The sequence below is a fragment of the Phalacrocorax aristotelis genome, chromosome 4 (genome assembly GCF_949628215.1).
Source record: "Phalacrocorax aristotelis chromosome 4, bGulAri2.1, whole genome shotgun sequence".
NCBI lineage: Eukaryota > Metazoa > Chordata > Aves > Suliformes > Phalacrocoracidae > Phalacrocorax > Phalacrocorax aristotelis.
Window position 1 is genome coordinate 11,241,339 of NC_134279.1, and position 13,512 is coordinate 11,254,850.

The 13,512-nt window shown below is 37.5% G+C and overlaps 2 long non-coding RNA genes across 2 annotated transcripts; both read right to left on the bottom strand.

The window, feature by feature from the left end:
- Positions 1–293: 293 nt before the first annotated feature.
- LOC142056903 (uncharacterized) lies at positions 294–6,550 on the bottom strand. Its single transcript, XR_012660462.1, has 4 exons — positions 6,477–6,550; positions 5,727–5,778; positions 3,607–3,701; positions 294–907 (listed from the first exon to the last, which is right to left on the bottom strand). It is a non-coding gene; the product is annotated as an uncharacterized LOC142056903 (long non-coding RNA).
- Positions 6,551–6,663: 113 nt separating this feature from the next.
- On the bottom strand, positions 6,664–12,849 carry LOC142056904 (uncharacterized). Its single transcript, XR_012660463.1, has 4 exons — positions 12,667–12,849; positions 9,715–9,824; positions 9,173–9,222; positions 6,664–6,772 (listed from the first exon to the last, which is right to left on the bottom strand). It is a non-coding gene; the product is annotated as an uncharacterized LOC142056904 (long non-coding RNA).
- Positions 12,850–13,512: the final 663 nt, after the last annotated feature.

A 13,512-nucleotide genomic window follows, 5' to 3' on the forward strand; every position in this document is an offset into this window, starting at 1 on the left:
TGCCAGCTGCAGTGAAAAAAATTAACTCCATCCCAGCTAAAACCATGACAACGTGTAAGCTGGCTTCCTGTAGCACGGTGTAGTAAATGATTAAAAAAGAATAGCTGTTCTCAGCTTGGATGTACTGGCATTATTCACATTTGTAGCATCCTGACAGTGCCGTGAGTTACTGAGAGTATTCAGCACTCTCGCTTGCCCCAGACACCTTTTCTGAAGCACCAAGCAATTTATGCCCATATTCACAAGTGGTTCATCCATCCAGGCTCTCACTCAAAGTATTATAAAACACATTACCATATGTATAAGGCTTTATGTACAGATATTATATACACATTCATACATAGATATGTTTTAATTTAACATGCTTTCTGAAAAGGACAAATCTGAGCTTGTGAAATCCTTCTCCTACTGCAGTTAATAGTAAATAATCTCAGAAGTAAACCAAGATTAGGACAAAATGAGAAAGATTTGGGGACTTTTTTCACAATTAAACCTAGGTGAGGAGATTTTTTGGGGTGGCATTTCTGTTGAAGCTAGTAGAAACAAATGGTACTTGATGACAGAAAGCTATAATCTACTACCTTTGCCTCAGCACTGGCCCTCACAGCAAGAAATGTATTCCAAGGATAGGAATCTGCTAGAAAAACTGTATCTTACATGCAGACAGGAAAAAATCTAAAAAAAATGTAATTATCCTTTCTCATTTATCAGGAATGCTCTAGCCATGAATAGAGCTATCCGAGTTATCTGTTTAGGTAAATCATCTTGAAAGGATTTTTATATTATACAATTATCTTAGAGCTGGGTGGCGTGTCTCTTGTGGGTAAGGCAGCTGGCAGGAGCACATCGTCTCTCCACTCCCGGTAGGTTGCAGACCTCTGCTGCTCCAAGACCCTCCACTCTGGGCCTGCAAAATATAAAAATATTAACAAACTACTGATGCAATTTGTTATACATTTCAGGAAGGTGGTGGCAGAGTGTGAATTTCCATAGCCCTCACAGCAGCTCTCGTGGACAGTGCTCGCTCATTTAGAATTTTATCTTACTTCCATCCAGAAAGGAGAGAGAGTTTTTTAACGTAATGAGATACTCGCAGCGATTAACTGGTAGGGAAACCACCCTAAGCACTTATTTTTATTGTAAGGCACAAACACTTAAAATTCTTGGTCTGGTGTTTCTATTCTAGTCAGTCTAGTTTTCAAGTAATTTGGGAAAACACATCTTTAAAGCTTAAAAGTATGCCTTTAAAAACAGCTGAACTTCTTTAGAAAAAACTTAGTGATTTACAGTACAGCATTCCTGCAGTTACAAGGAGCATTTCACCCTAAATGTAAATGGTTTACATTTGAAAAACAAAGTTAAGCAAAACATTATTCTGCTTTCGGATTTCAAATGAGTTTTGGCAGACAGCATATGTTCCCCAAAAGCATACTTTGGGGACTTGGGCCTTGACAGAAGGGAAGCACTAAAAGGATGAGCAACCAAGTGGTATATTCTATCTCTGTTTTCAGTAATGCTGTCGTTTGTAGCATTTGCAACAACAACAACAAAAAAATGATTATTCACAAAGCAACAGCTGTCCTTCTCTTCAAACTACTCTTAAAACTCATCCCTGTCATGATGTTTACAGAAATTTTACAATGGTTAGGCGGATGATATTCTGCAATTGCCACTTATTCCAAAGATGAGAATAATTTCATCCCTAACTACTGCTTCTTCTATCTCTTTTTTTTGTATTTGCCTTTATGAATAGGGACTATATTTTACTATACATTCCAAACCTGTAGGTAATAATGATAGAGACACCAGATATTAAAAATATTAAAGAAACAGGAAATAAAACCATGTTTATTTTTACACTAAAGTGCAAGTTCTCAGAGAAAACTGAGCAAATGACAGCTAATGGCTTCTGTATTTACACTAAGTAATAATTTACTCCAGTAAGTTAAGAAATTACATCTAATTTTTTTTTTTAGGTAACTACATCATATTAAATAATCTGATGAGTGAAATCAGATTTAAGTGTCAAGTTGAAAGAAATCCACCGAACTGGTCTCTTTCCAGGTATCATAGGAATAATAACATTAAACCGCAGATAGGAACAAAAAGCAAACAAACAAATTTTTAAAATATCCATACACATTTCCAGCATAACCCCAGCAATTATTTTTGGGATAGATCACAAGAGAATTTCAGGCAAATTAAGAACTCTCTAGGTGTACTGCTGAGATTCAACAATATCAAAGCAGCTAGTTTTCATCAGCTGCCTTAAAACCCCCTAGCTATGGTTGTTTCGACCACAAGTCATATAAAAAACACACTTGATTTCAAGACTAGTATGTTTACAGCTCCAGGGGTAGAGGCAGCAAGATTCATCTATCACCTTGTCTCCACCTAGTACAGGTCTATCTGATAGGTATTCTCAAAATATCTTATCACACTGGATTTCTTAACACACAAACTGTGAGGAAACGTGGAGGTGAAAAAAGCTGTCCTAAGAAGCCTGTGCTTCAGGAACCCTTTTGAATAGTGGAGAATCACGTTCAAAATTTTGCTGAAACTTGAAGTGCCTCTCTCTGGGACAGGAATTTCTAACTCCCAAGGCAACAGTCCAATCCTCAGGCTGTGAGCATGCTCTGACAAACCCAGATTTCTCCAATTCTGAGTGGTTGGGGACAAGGAAGAAGGGAAAAGAAATGGAAATACATCCTCCATCCATCTAAAAACAACCCAATGATCAGATTTTTTTTATTCATATCAGTGAAGTGTTAGAGAGCTGTACAGAATATTCTAAAGATAAAAATCTCCTCTGAATATGTATATAAAAGCTTGAATTTTTTTTATTTTTTTTTTTTTGAGTACTTCAAGAACTTCAATGGTAACTCATGAAGTGCTGGGCTGAAATTGTTCAAACGGTAGCTAATATTCAAATAATCCATCAAAACCATATTTGCAACAGACTGGCATCATGAAAAGAATTTTGGATAAAGGGGAACAGATGAAGAGAAATAGCAAAGAGAACTCAGAGGAGCTGTCAAAGTCCCCCAGGACAGTTTTAGACAGAATTAGGACACCATTTGCAGAGAAAGTTGTTGTTATGGACACTGAAGACTCAGCCCCAGCTCCACACGAAGGAAGCAGTCAGAGAGGAACCCGGCTGTTCCGCTCCTATTGGAATTAAATTTGCATTTAATCTTCCCATAACCTGTTTGTTCCAAATTTTAAAGTAGAGATCCAGCCTCATACCGGACTTTAATCTTGGATCCATGTCCAGGTGAAAAAAAAACCGTGGGGAGGACTCTCCCTAGCAAATATGAACAAAATTGGGAAATGGAGGTACATACAGGGCACTAATCTATGCTTCCGAGACACAGGAGTTAACGAATGACACTCTAAGTTAAATACTGACAGATAGCATTGGGTGGGTGCCAGGACAGGTAGGAAGACACCATCTGGGAGGCATAAGTGAAACTCTGGCAAAGTACAAGCCCTCTGCAAAGAGATGCTGGCAAGTGGCAGCTTCACAGCCTCAGCATGGTGTTTCAGAGCTTGTCTCGGCATTCCTGCTACTGAATCCCACCTACAAATCGTAGCACTGACTTATACCTGATTTTCCCTTGTCTTTGGTGAGTGCTGTAGACACTTTCTCTTCCTTTTCTCTCCTCTGCAGTCTTCATGGCCCAAATCTTGGCATAATTAACCTTTGATTAGAGATTAAAAGTAGCTTTAGAAGACGTAATTGAGGCAGATGGTTTCCAGAATACCACTATCTGTGGTGTTGGGATATTCTTAGTAGAAGCAAAACACTCCTAAATGCCCTAACAAACAAGACGGAAGCTTTTATTAATTCCAGTGGGACATTAGACCACGGACGCAGATAATTCTTTTTGTGATGAAAAGGGGGATAATCTGGCACGAAGTCCAAGGGGTGCTTTGTTGTTAGGAACCTCCAGCACAGCTGGGTGCAGTACCCTGAGAAGTTGGACCCTGACTCCTCACTCCAGCGTTTCCTAACAGTTAGCTTCAGACAGCTTCCCACCCCAGCCTGTTAGCACCTCTGTATCACACTCTTGGGGACCTTCCAGTGCACAGTGTGGGGTTTATCAGCAACGTGGATATGCAAATTTCAATAGACAATGCAGTGTCCAAGAATTAGGGTACACAGTGGTTTTCGTAGCTTGAGCCATCGCCTGTACTCAGTCACCGGTTTATTCTGTAGTTACACAACAAATATTTTGAACCATCTGTAGAGTATGTATTATTGGCTAAACAGTCAATTTATCATATTACTATATTTCAAGATTGTGGAGTCAATATACTCTGGCTTCCTGACAGAGTTGGAGTAGGAGGAAGAGAGTAAATATTCCCCTTAGTAAGCACTAAGAGACATCATTATAAATACACACGGAAATACAGAATGCTAGAAACTAGCAACCAATTAAAGGTCTTATATCTCTCTGTTTCTTATCTCTATCTCAATTCTTATCTTATAAAACCTTTGAATAGAAAAGAAAAGACCATTCTAAAGGCAGTAAGTGGAGTTCAAGGTAGATAACTGATTATAAACTCTCCAAAGGCACCTGGGGCTCTCAGAAGTAAGGATATAATTTAGAAGTTGATAATCTACCTCTGAGTCCTCCAACTACAAAACTCTCCACATTGCTTTAGATGATCTAGAGATACTGGCAGCAAGACAGTCACCTCAGTTCAGACCTCCACAAAAGTGCCTTCTTCCTTCCAGAGAAGAGAGTCTTCCAACAGCAACATACCGCGCAGTATGGAGCTGTACACAGACACTTGGCGTTTCAGTAGTAACCAACACATTAGGCCAGTCAGCCTAGCGTACTCAAATGAATTTGATAAAATAAAGTGATGGTGCAAATCCTACTTTCACCAAAAGAATGAAGTTGAGTAATTTAGGCCAGTGCTTACTATATTAATTTTTAACAGAGGCTCGCTGGCTAAAGGCCAGGTAGATACCTACAGCAACCACAGGCACGAAACTTATCTGTACCAAAATGCTTCACTGCTTTAAATCTGGCTTTAAAATTACAGTACAATAAAACAAGGCACAGTGATGTGTCAAACTGCAACAACGGTCTCCCTAAACCCAGAGCTGGCAACGCACTCTACATTACTGGCTTGCAAACACACCTCTTCTTCAGATGTTTTAATGTACCATTCAACAAGTTATTGCAGGCCGCTCTGAACTGGTGTGTAGTTCAGGCAGCAGCTGTTAAGAAGCCACATAGGTCTACATGTAAATCACACATCTGCAGACTTCCTGGGAGAAATTAACACAGATCAGACCAAGATACTCCTTGTTTTAAAGGCAGGAAAGGAAATGTAAAGCTAGGAACTACACTTTGTTAAAGTAATGGTGTAGACTTAGCACATTTTCTTCAACTGAGTAGCTAAAGTTCACAGACCAGCTTCAGTTAAAGCAGCTGACTGGAAATAGTGGTGGTTTAGTTCAGTCTTTTTTCAACATGCAGCCTCAGGGTGGGGTAAAAATGCTTTATTCAAAACTACATTTTAATTAAAACAAGACAAGGGGGAAGAGAGTTTTATGTATAAGTAAAGATGTTAAAGACAGCAACACACCCGCCTGATCCACTGGGATTGTGCTGTTTGAATTCAAGAGGTAGATTTGGGTAAAAGTGCAAAGGTTTAAAAAACTCTTTTAAACTCATGCAAATTTAGTCACCTCAAAGAACAAATTTTACCTGTTATTTGAAGACTTCTGGCTTTCTGGATGAAAATCTGAACTTGGCCACTCTGAAAAAAAGAAGCGTGTTATGGAACTGAGACAAAAATCTTAATGCTAAGCTCAGGCATTTAAGTACTTAAAAGCTGAAATGCTACTCAAAGCTAGTAATGAAATCCTATCAACCTTTGACTATCTGTTAGTTCACAGCAATAAAAAAATTACAGATGCGAGTTTCCTAGAATGAGCAGATTAAGTATGAAGCAAACTAATGAATCAGAATGCTCTTGAAAGAGAAGGATGTGTGTTTCAGAGAATTTGTGTATGCAAAAACTTCTAAACTGGCATTTATAAACTTCAAATGCATTTTTATGAAACTAAAATTTTCATGCAGAGATCTAAAATCTCTACTGTCCTGTTGCCTCTCTCCCTGTAATACTGGCTATACCTTCTCAGCACAACACCTAGACCTTGCCTTAGTTCATCTTTAATGAGCATTAAAATAAACTGAATCTTCTGTGTAGAGTCAAAATACAGCATTTCAGACCGAAACAGGAACTCACTGAAACTGCTGAACTCAGCTGCATCCATCCACCTTTAATTAAGGTTGCTGCAAGTGTAGGTATTCCCAAACTGCCTGAAACATGACCTGCTGAGGAAGCCAAGTAACCAGCATCAGAGATTCTAATTGGAAATTATTTTGTTAATTAGTAAGATAGGAGAGAAGATAAACATGCAGAGAGATGGCTCAGACAGAGAAAAGCGGTACCCAGGCAAACTCCGGTGGGACAGTGCTACAGGGGATCCCTTGGGAGAGGCACGGGTGATGAGAGCCAGAGCTGTGACCAAGCACCTCCTTTCCTCCTGTGTTCAGGGAGACACCACTTTGTACATTTCTGAGAATGAACAGGAGAGCACCAAAGGTTAACCTGGTGTCATAACACAATGTACAGTACCTTGACCGCTGTCCATCTCTGCGGGTCAGGGAACTAACAAGGAAGACTGTGTCAAAAGCCTGGGCACTTTCAGTTATTCGTATCCCCTTCTCCCAAGTATATAAATGTACTGAAACAAATGCAAATTTTTAGTCATTTTCACACTGCATGCACATACATATATAAAAATACACACAGACACACACACGACATCGTTTTGTAAGCCATATAAAAAGGATAAGCTGTTCTTAGCGCTTCTCCAGAGCCTTCTGGAATTACACTGATCCTACACGCTTGCACTCTGAGAGGATGCCATCACAATGGAGACCAGTCAACCCACAGCACCCCACCAGCCAAGCAGGGGACAAGCAGGAAGCAAAGCCGGGACCTCACTCCAAAGTGCCTGTAAATAAAATACAGGATGCAAAGAACTAACGGAAAACTAAAGCCTCCAGATACTGGGAAAAAAAAAAATTAAACAGGTGTCCAGTTCCAAAACTTCTACTTTTAATCTACAAAATGGAAACTTTTGATGGACATCAGGTTGCGTGTCCCTGGAATGAAATATGGATCTATAACTTTTATGAAAGCAAAGTATTTCAAAGAGGGCATGAAGGAGAAAAGACATTTTAAATACAATACCTCTCTCAGGAGGAATCTCTCTCAGTGTCAGTTCATGACACTGCAGACTTTGATGTTGCTTTGACAAATATTTTCTCTAAGGTGAACTATAAGTTGCTTTAGTTTTACCATATTTTTTCAATTTTAGTTTATGTAGGAATTGCACTGAAACGACAACCTCTACTCCCCCCAATAATTCAGAGATTAGAGAATAAAGATCATTTATTTTTCTTAAACTGCTACCACTTCTTATTAAGGTTATCCAGGCCATTAGCTCATGACAAAATATCTTCTTCAACATAATTTTAATTTTGACCTGCAAGAAGGAGCAGAAGTAAATAAGATACACTTGAAAGAGCAGTGTAAGTTGTATTTCTTAATTTTCTTTTTTAAAAAATAAATAAAACAAAAACCCCAGTTATTTGTCATTCTGACAAACTAATAAGATGCCCTGATATTTTCTCTTTATTCCTCCCATTTTGGAGCGGCCTGCAGTTTTCAGGTGGTTGTTCTAGAATTTTGTCTCAAGTTCTTGGCTTAAATTTTTTTGCAAAAGGCAAGATATCTCTTCATTCCACATTGCTTTGCGGTCTCAAAATAGTCATCTAACATGAAAACACAGTCAGAGCTGTTACAAGCAGAGCTGCCAAGATAACAGCAAGAAAATCCATCCTCTACTTTTACCTTGGTGCTAAGATATATATATAGTATACCATTTTTAAATATTTTTATTTAAACTGGATATTTAAATTCTAGATTGGGAAAAGGATAAAACAGGTGATAGAAGCTGTGCCACCTGAAAAGCCTCATGGCCCACAACCACAGTTCAGGGGTTTTTTTTCTCCTTTAGTGCATTAGGTTAGGAGAGGAAATTATTTCCCTGTTCAGCCAACTCAATCACTCAATTTTCACTTCATGCACAATTCTTATGGTCTGCCATCTCTATCTCCTCCAATTTTCTCCTTCCATTTAACTGCTGTCATTCCTTGAAGTATAATGTAATGGCAACTTACACAGTGGTATCAGAGAATGCTTTATTTCTTTGTTCTTGCTTTGTTTAACAAGGAATACTTGTCTTTTTCTGTGCATGCGTTGGGCCTTTTCTGTAAAAGGACTGCAACTCTTCAAGCCTCCATTTGAGCTGTGAGATTTTCTCCAAAGGCCCCCTAAAAACCTATATGTGTAATTGTACCTTCCACCATTTGAATGCTTTCTAAGACCTGAAAGCATGTGCTTTCTATCTTAATGGAAAACTTAAATCTTTTTTTCCCTAATGATGTAAGACTGGTTTCTGGTCCCTTCATTTCAAAAATTTATAGTCATGAAGTTCTACCTACAGGAAAGGTCAGCGGTCAGGGATGAAATTTACTCATTTATACCTCAGACAGCAGTTGATATGTAGAAATGAAAGATCCCCCAGTTCTGTACTCAAACTGCTTTTAGCATTGTTAAGAGGATGGGCGTAGAGCAGAAACAAGATTGTGTAGTTCCAATAAAAAAAAATGAAAAAACCTTTAAGCAATTTCTCTGAACCAGCCTATTAGATATACTCTGAGTTACCTTAACCTGGTGTAAGTGGAGATTAGTATCTCTAAGTTCACAAAGAAAGGTAAAAGAATGCAAGCACAGCTAAGGAGGTCAAAAAGTAAAAGCAAACTACACTGTTTCCAGCACCATTAAAGGAAGTATTTGATTCAGAATAGCAAAAAGATTTTTGTAGATTTTTGTAGAGTAATTTTGTAGATTAATTTCTTTGCCAAACCTCTGCTTGGCACAGGGCTACAGGAAAGCATTTTCAGCTCCAGCCTTTTTTCTCAGACTTGCAATTTGTGTATGCAGTTTGAGGGCCAAGAATTAAAGAAACTAAGAATATAATGACGCTAACAAAAATACCTTAAGCAAACCCTACCTCTGTCTTCCCCAATGCAGCACCAGTCTTCACAAAAGGATGTCAAAAAGCTGTTGAAATAAAGGCCACCAAATCAGTGACAGGTTCTCCAAGTGTTATTCTTTCTGTACTGCTTGTCAAAGACCACTGCACAGCTCTGTATCCCATGTGCAAACAGGAAACTTGACTGCACAGATACCACTGATATCAAACCAATTGGTATTAATGAGACAATAACTGATGATAATCTGTGTTGTGATGTTGAAATAATAAGAACCAATTAGACAGCCATATAATTAGGGATGCTGAGGACAAAACTGGTATCCTACGCCATTTGCAGAACAGTTATCACAGTAATATGGTTTAAAATAAATTATCAAATTCTGCTTTTAGTCTTTTTTCTGTTATAGAAGATGGATGAAGCTTGACACAGTTACAAATAATACATCTTCTTAAACATTATTAAATGCTTAAGAATAAACAAGTAAAACTAGCTTGTTTGATGAAATGGCACATTTTGATGCAATTATGAGCAAATTATCTTCTTTGTATGTAAAGCTTACCAGTTGCTTCATTTGAGGAAACAAATAGAGAGATATAGGGATCAACAGTGGAGTGGATTGGTAGATCTTAGACTCCTTCCTCAGGAAAATACCTATTCATCAGAAAACTCCTAAAATGAGAGAATAAAAAACTGAACTCAATGCTATTGTCAGTGTAACTGGGGCAGGGAGGAGAAAAGTTAACAAGATGTGAACATTTTCAAAATAAAACCTAAAATCCTGCACTTCAAACAAGAAAGGACTTCTTAGCTAATATTAAGATGGTCAAAATTAAAGACTATAAGGAGGAAAAACATTTTTGTTTCCTACATGGGAATCCGCAGGTCTCAGATCAGAGTGGATTTCTTCTTACTCCCCCTTCCCTAAATCAGGAAAAATACTGTTCTAGGAAAGTAACAATTATCCTTCATGGGTCTGTTGAAGAGAACAGTATTGTAGTCATATAATAAATAGCGTTGACAAAACAAGAGCCAAGTCTTTTATTCACTCAGCAGTTCAGCTGGGAGATAGATTTCCCAGCAGAACTTGTTTAGACTGCCTATCTCCACACAATTAAACAGGAGGCTGCTGATGGTAAAATTAAATATTCAAATATATTTAAAGGAAGGGGAGACTAGAAGGAGAAAGGCAGCATCCACCAGAAGATGGTGGCTCACAGTATTAAATGATACTGTAATTCTAATCCCTGGACATACCCAGGGATCCTGATTAGTTACCATACATGCTGTTAAGCAAAGACTGTAACTCCAATCTTATCCCTTGGTTGTGAGCTCTTCTTATGCAGTTCCCTGCCCTCCTCACACACCCTGCTTCAGTACACAGCACTGTATGACATGCTATAGATTCCCCTTTCTATTGCTTAAGTAAAAGCAAGGAACAACAGATAAACATTTCTTATTTTAGGAGGAGATATCAAGAAATGTGGCAAGAGTTGATCCTTCATATTTCTATAAAGTACTGACTTTTTTTAATGAGTATGTAAACAGACATTTTCATTTACTATTAAGTTAATTAAATATTTCTGATACTTTTCTTTTACCCTGTTTCCATTCTACCCCAAAGAGCTGGTTTTAAACAGGAAACCATGGAGAATAAATTTTTAGACTTTACTCTTGACACTGTTTTTGGGCTTTGCTCCTTTTCAGCCAGCAAGAAACTGAACACAAAAGTAAAATTTAAGCTTTAACCTCACTATGTTTAGGCCACATTATGAGCCACATTAAAATAGAAGAATCTTTTATAGATATATTAATGAAGTAAAGAATGTTCTCATTTCCAAATCTAACTCTCACTCACCCCTTCCTGAATTTTGAATGTCTGTCGAATGACTCCTGACCTCAAGTTACTGTCTGTGTTCCTCTTGAATCACAAGTTTTTAGTATTTTGTTCCCTAAACCTTGTCCTTTCTGTTCTGAGTAATATTTTATCATTGGGTTGCTTTAAAGTCAAATTTGTAACATTTATGAAACAGGAAACACATTGAAAATATATTGAAACAGAAGAATATTTTTAAACTAAATAATACAACTATTTTTAATATTTCAACTAGTGGTAGCATGATTTCTTTATATGTTGCTTAAAAGCTATTTTATTTGGGACAAATAAGCATTCAGATCATCAAAACCTAGAATAAATTATTTACTCACTGTCCTAAAGTAGTCTATCACAAAGAGTTATGAATTTTTATGCACATCTTATACCTATGGTGAAACTAGGTCCAAATCACTGTCCTAAGGTGATAACCTACCCAGGGAGAATGAATGATAGGCTTATTTACATAAAAAATATTCCAGACCTTCCTTACAGTGGTACATTTTTTTGTTGTTTGGGTTTTTTTGTTGTTGTTGGTTTTTTTAAACACAAGCGGGATTTGAAAGGCAGAACCCTACTTTAAAATAATTATAACAATATTAATTGTGTAATCATAAGGTAACAGGTAATCAAAACATATCCCAGAATGCTGACAAAGCAGTTTTTCATTCTAATGGAGAGCTAGAGGATTTTTCTTTAAAATACTCAAAACTTTAGACAAAAGTAAAAAGTTTTCACCTCAAGAAGATAAGTTAAGGGCACATCAATCCTTTATATGCTGTGAAAGATAAAAATAATTGCTACCAGAGAACAACGGCTGTTAGTCATTGGTATAAAAAAATGCTGGCCTGACATCTTTGAAAACTGAAACTATCAGCTTATCCATAAAAAAAACCCTCTCAACAGGGGCAGGAGCAATGTAAGAATTCAAATCTCTTCACAATCATTATGACTAATTCTGATGAAAAAAGGATTATATTGTGCTTATATTTGTAGAAGACTGATGTGCAGATTTTCACCAAAAAACCCTAAAATATAAATACTACGCTTACAGCTGTTCATGTTAAATATGTCTATCAGTTTATGCAGGAATGGGAACATGATACAGATACACCCACTTCCGTGCATATAAGCAATGATATATAATGACTAATGCCAGCTTCATTTGTTCTTTGAAGAACTCATTGAACCTTCACATATCAGTTTCTTCATTTGCAGTTGCATATTTTTGCAGTTATTGGCATACAGAAAAGTCTATTACTCTTTCAAGTGCATGAGTTCTTGAAGAATTTGAGTGTGCACAATATAGCCATTTGGGAAAGGAGGGATAGAAGAGAAGGAAAAAAGGAGTTATGATGTTGCTTCTCCTTGAGGACTTCTGCAGTTTAAGGTTTTTATTATGCATTTTTTCTATGTAAATTAAACTTTTTAGCAATTTGATTTTAATTTAAATCAAATTAAATTTAATAAGATTTCACTAATGTTCTCATTTAAATTTTAAATTACATTTCTTTTTGATAAGGAGGGCAAGACAGTAAGAGGGGCACTTAGAAACATCAATATGCAGCTTCCTCTCTCTCCCTACACTCAAGATTGTAACCAGCTACGTTTTCATGAAAGGAGGGATATGTTCAGAGTTACCCAGGAAGGCTCTGGAAATAAACAGTTGTTCATGTGTCTTCTGTCAACATACAAGTCAAATCACTGCCAATTCCTTCTCTTTCCCATCATAGATTAATGGCCTCTGGGCAGCTGCCTGGGGAAGAACAAAGGATATGCCCATGTCACTGTTTGAAGCATTTGGTAGTAATACAACATTACTGCGCTAATATCTACTGGCGACAGCAGAAGAAACCAATAGTTGTTGGCTCTGTCGCTGAAGCAGACCCAGTCTTGCAGCCAAAAAGCGAATATTTTCAAGATCTGATGTGAGTACATTCAGCAGTTGCATTAGCTTAGCTTCTGGAGTTGGTTTTGCTCAGCCTGCATAAAAACTGTCCTGGGAACAGCAGATCACCTCTGAAAAGTCTCTTGTTGTATGAATTGTAAGTACATTGAGCTGTTAAAAATCCCTTTTTAAAGGTCACAGTGACCCTTTGATACTAAAGTTTCATTGCATACAAATGGAAACTCTTCCTACCTTCCTCCACCGGCCATCTTACCCCATCCCTTTCTCTAATGAAATTTCCTTTTTCATCTCTTCTCAGTTCAGTGGCAGTTGACATCATAAAAGATAGATGTAGAAACCTGCAGAAGAACACACTAACCTTTCATGCTGATAGACGAGACCTTTTAAAGGTTTGGCTGCAGCCTGTAGATTCTACCAATAGAGATTTGTGCTATCAACCTTACAGACAGATAATGAATTTCAAGTATCCAAACATCTATACTGAACAAATCTCGTTTTGTTGTAAAGAGGGACATCAGGGGACCTCCTCTAACTCCCATGTACAGATCCTCCACCTGAAGAATTTACAAGGTTCTGCA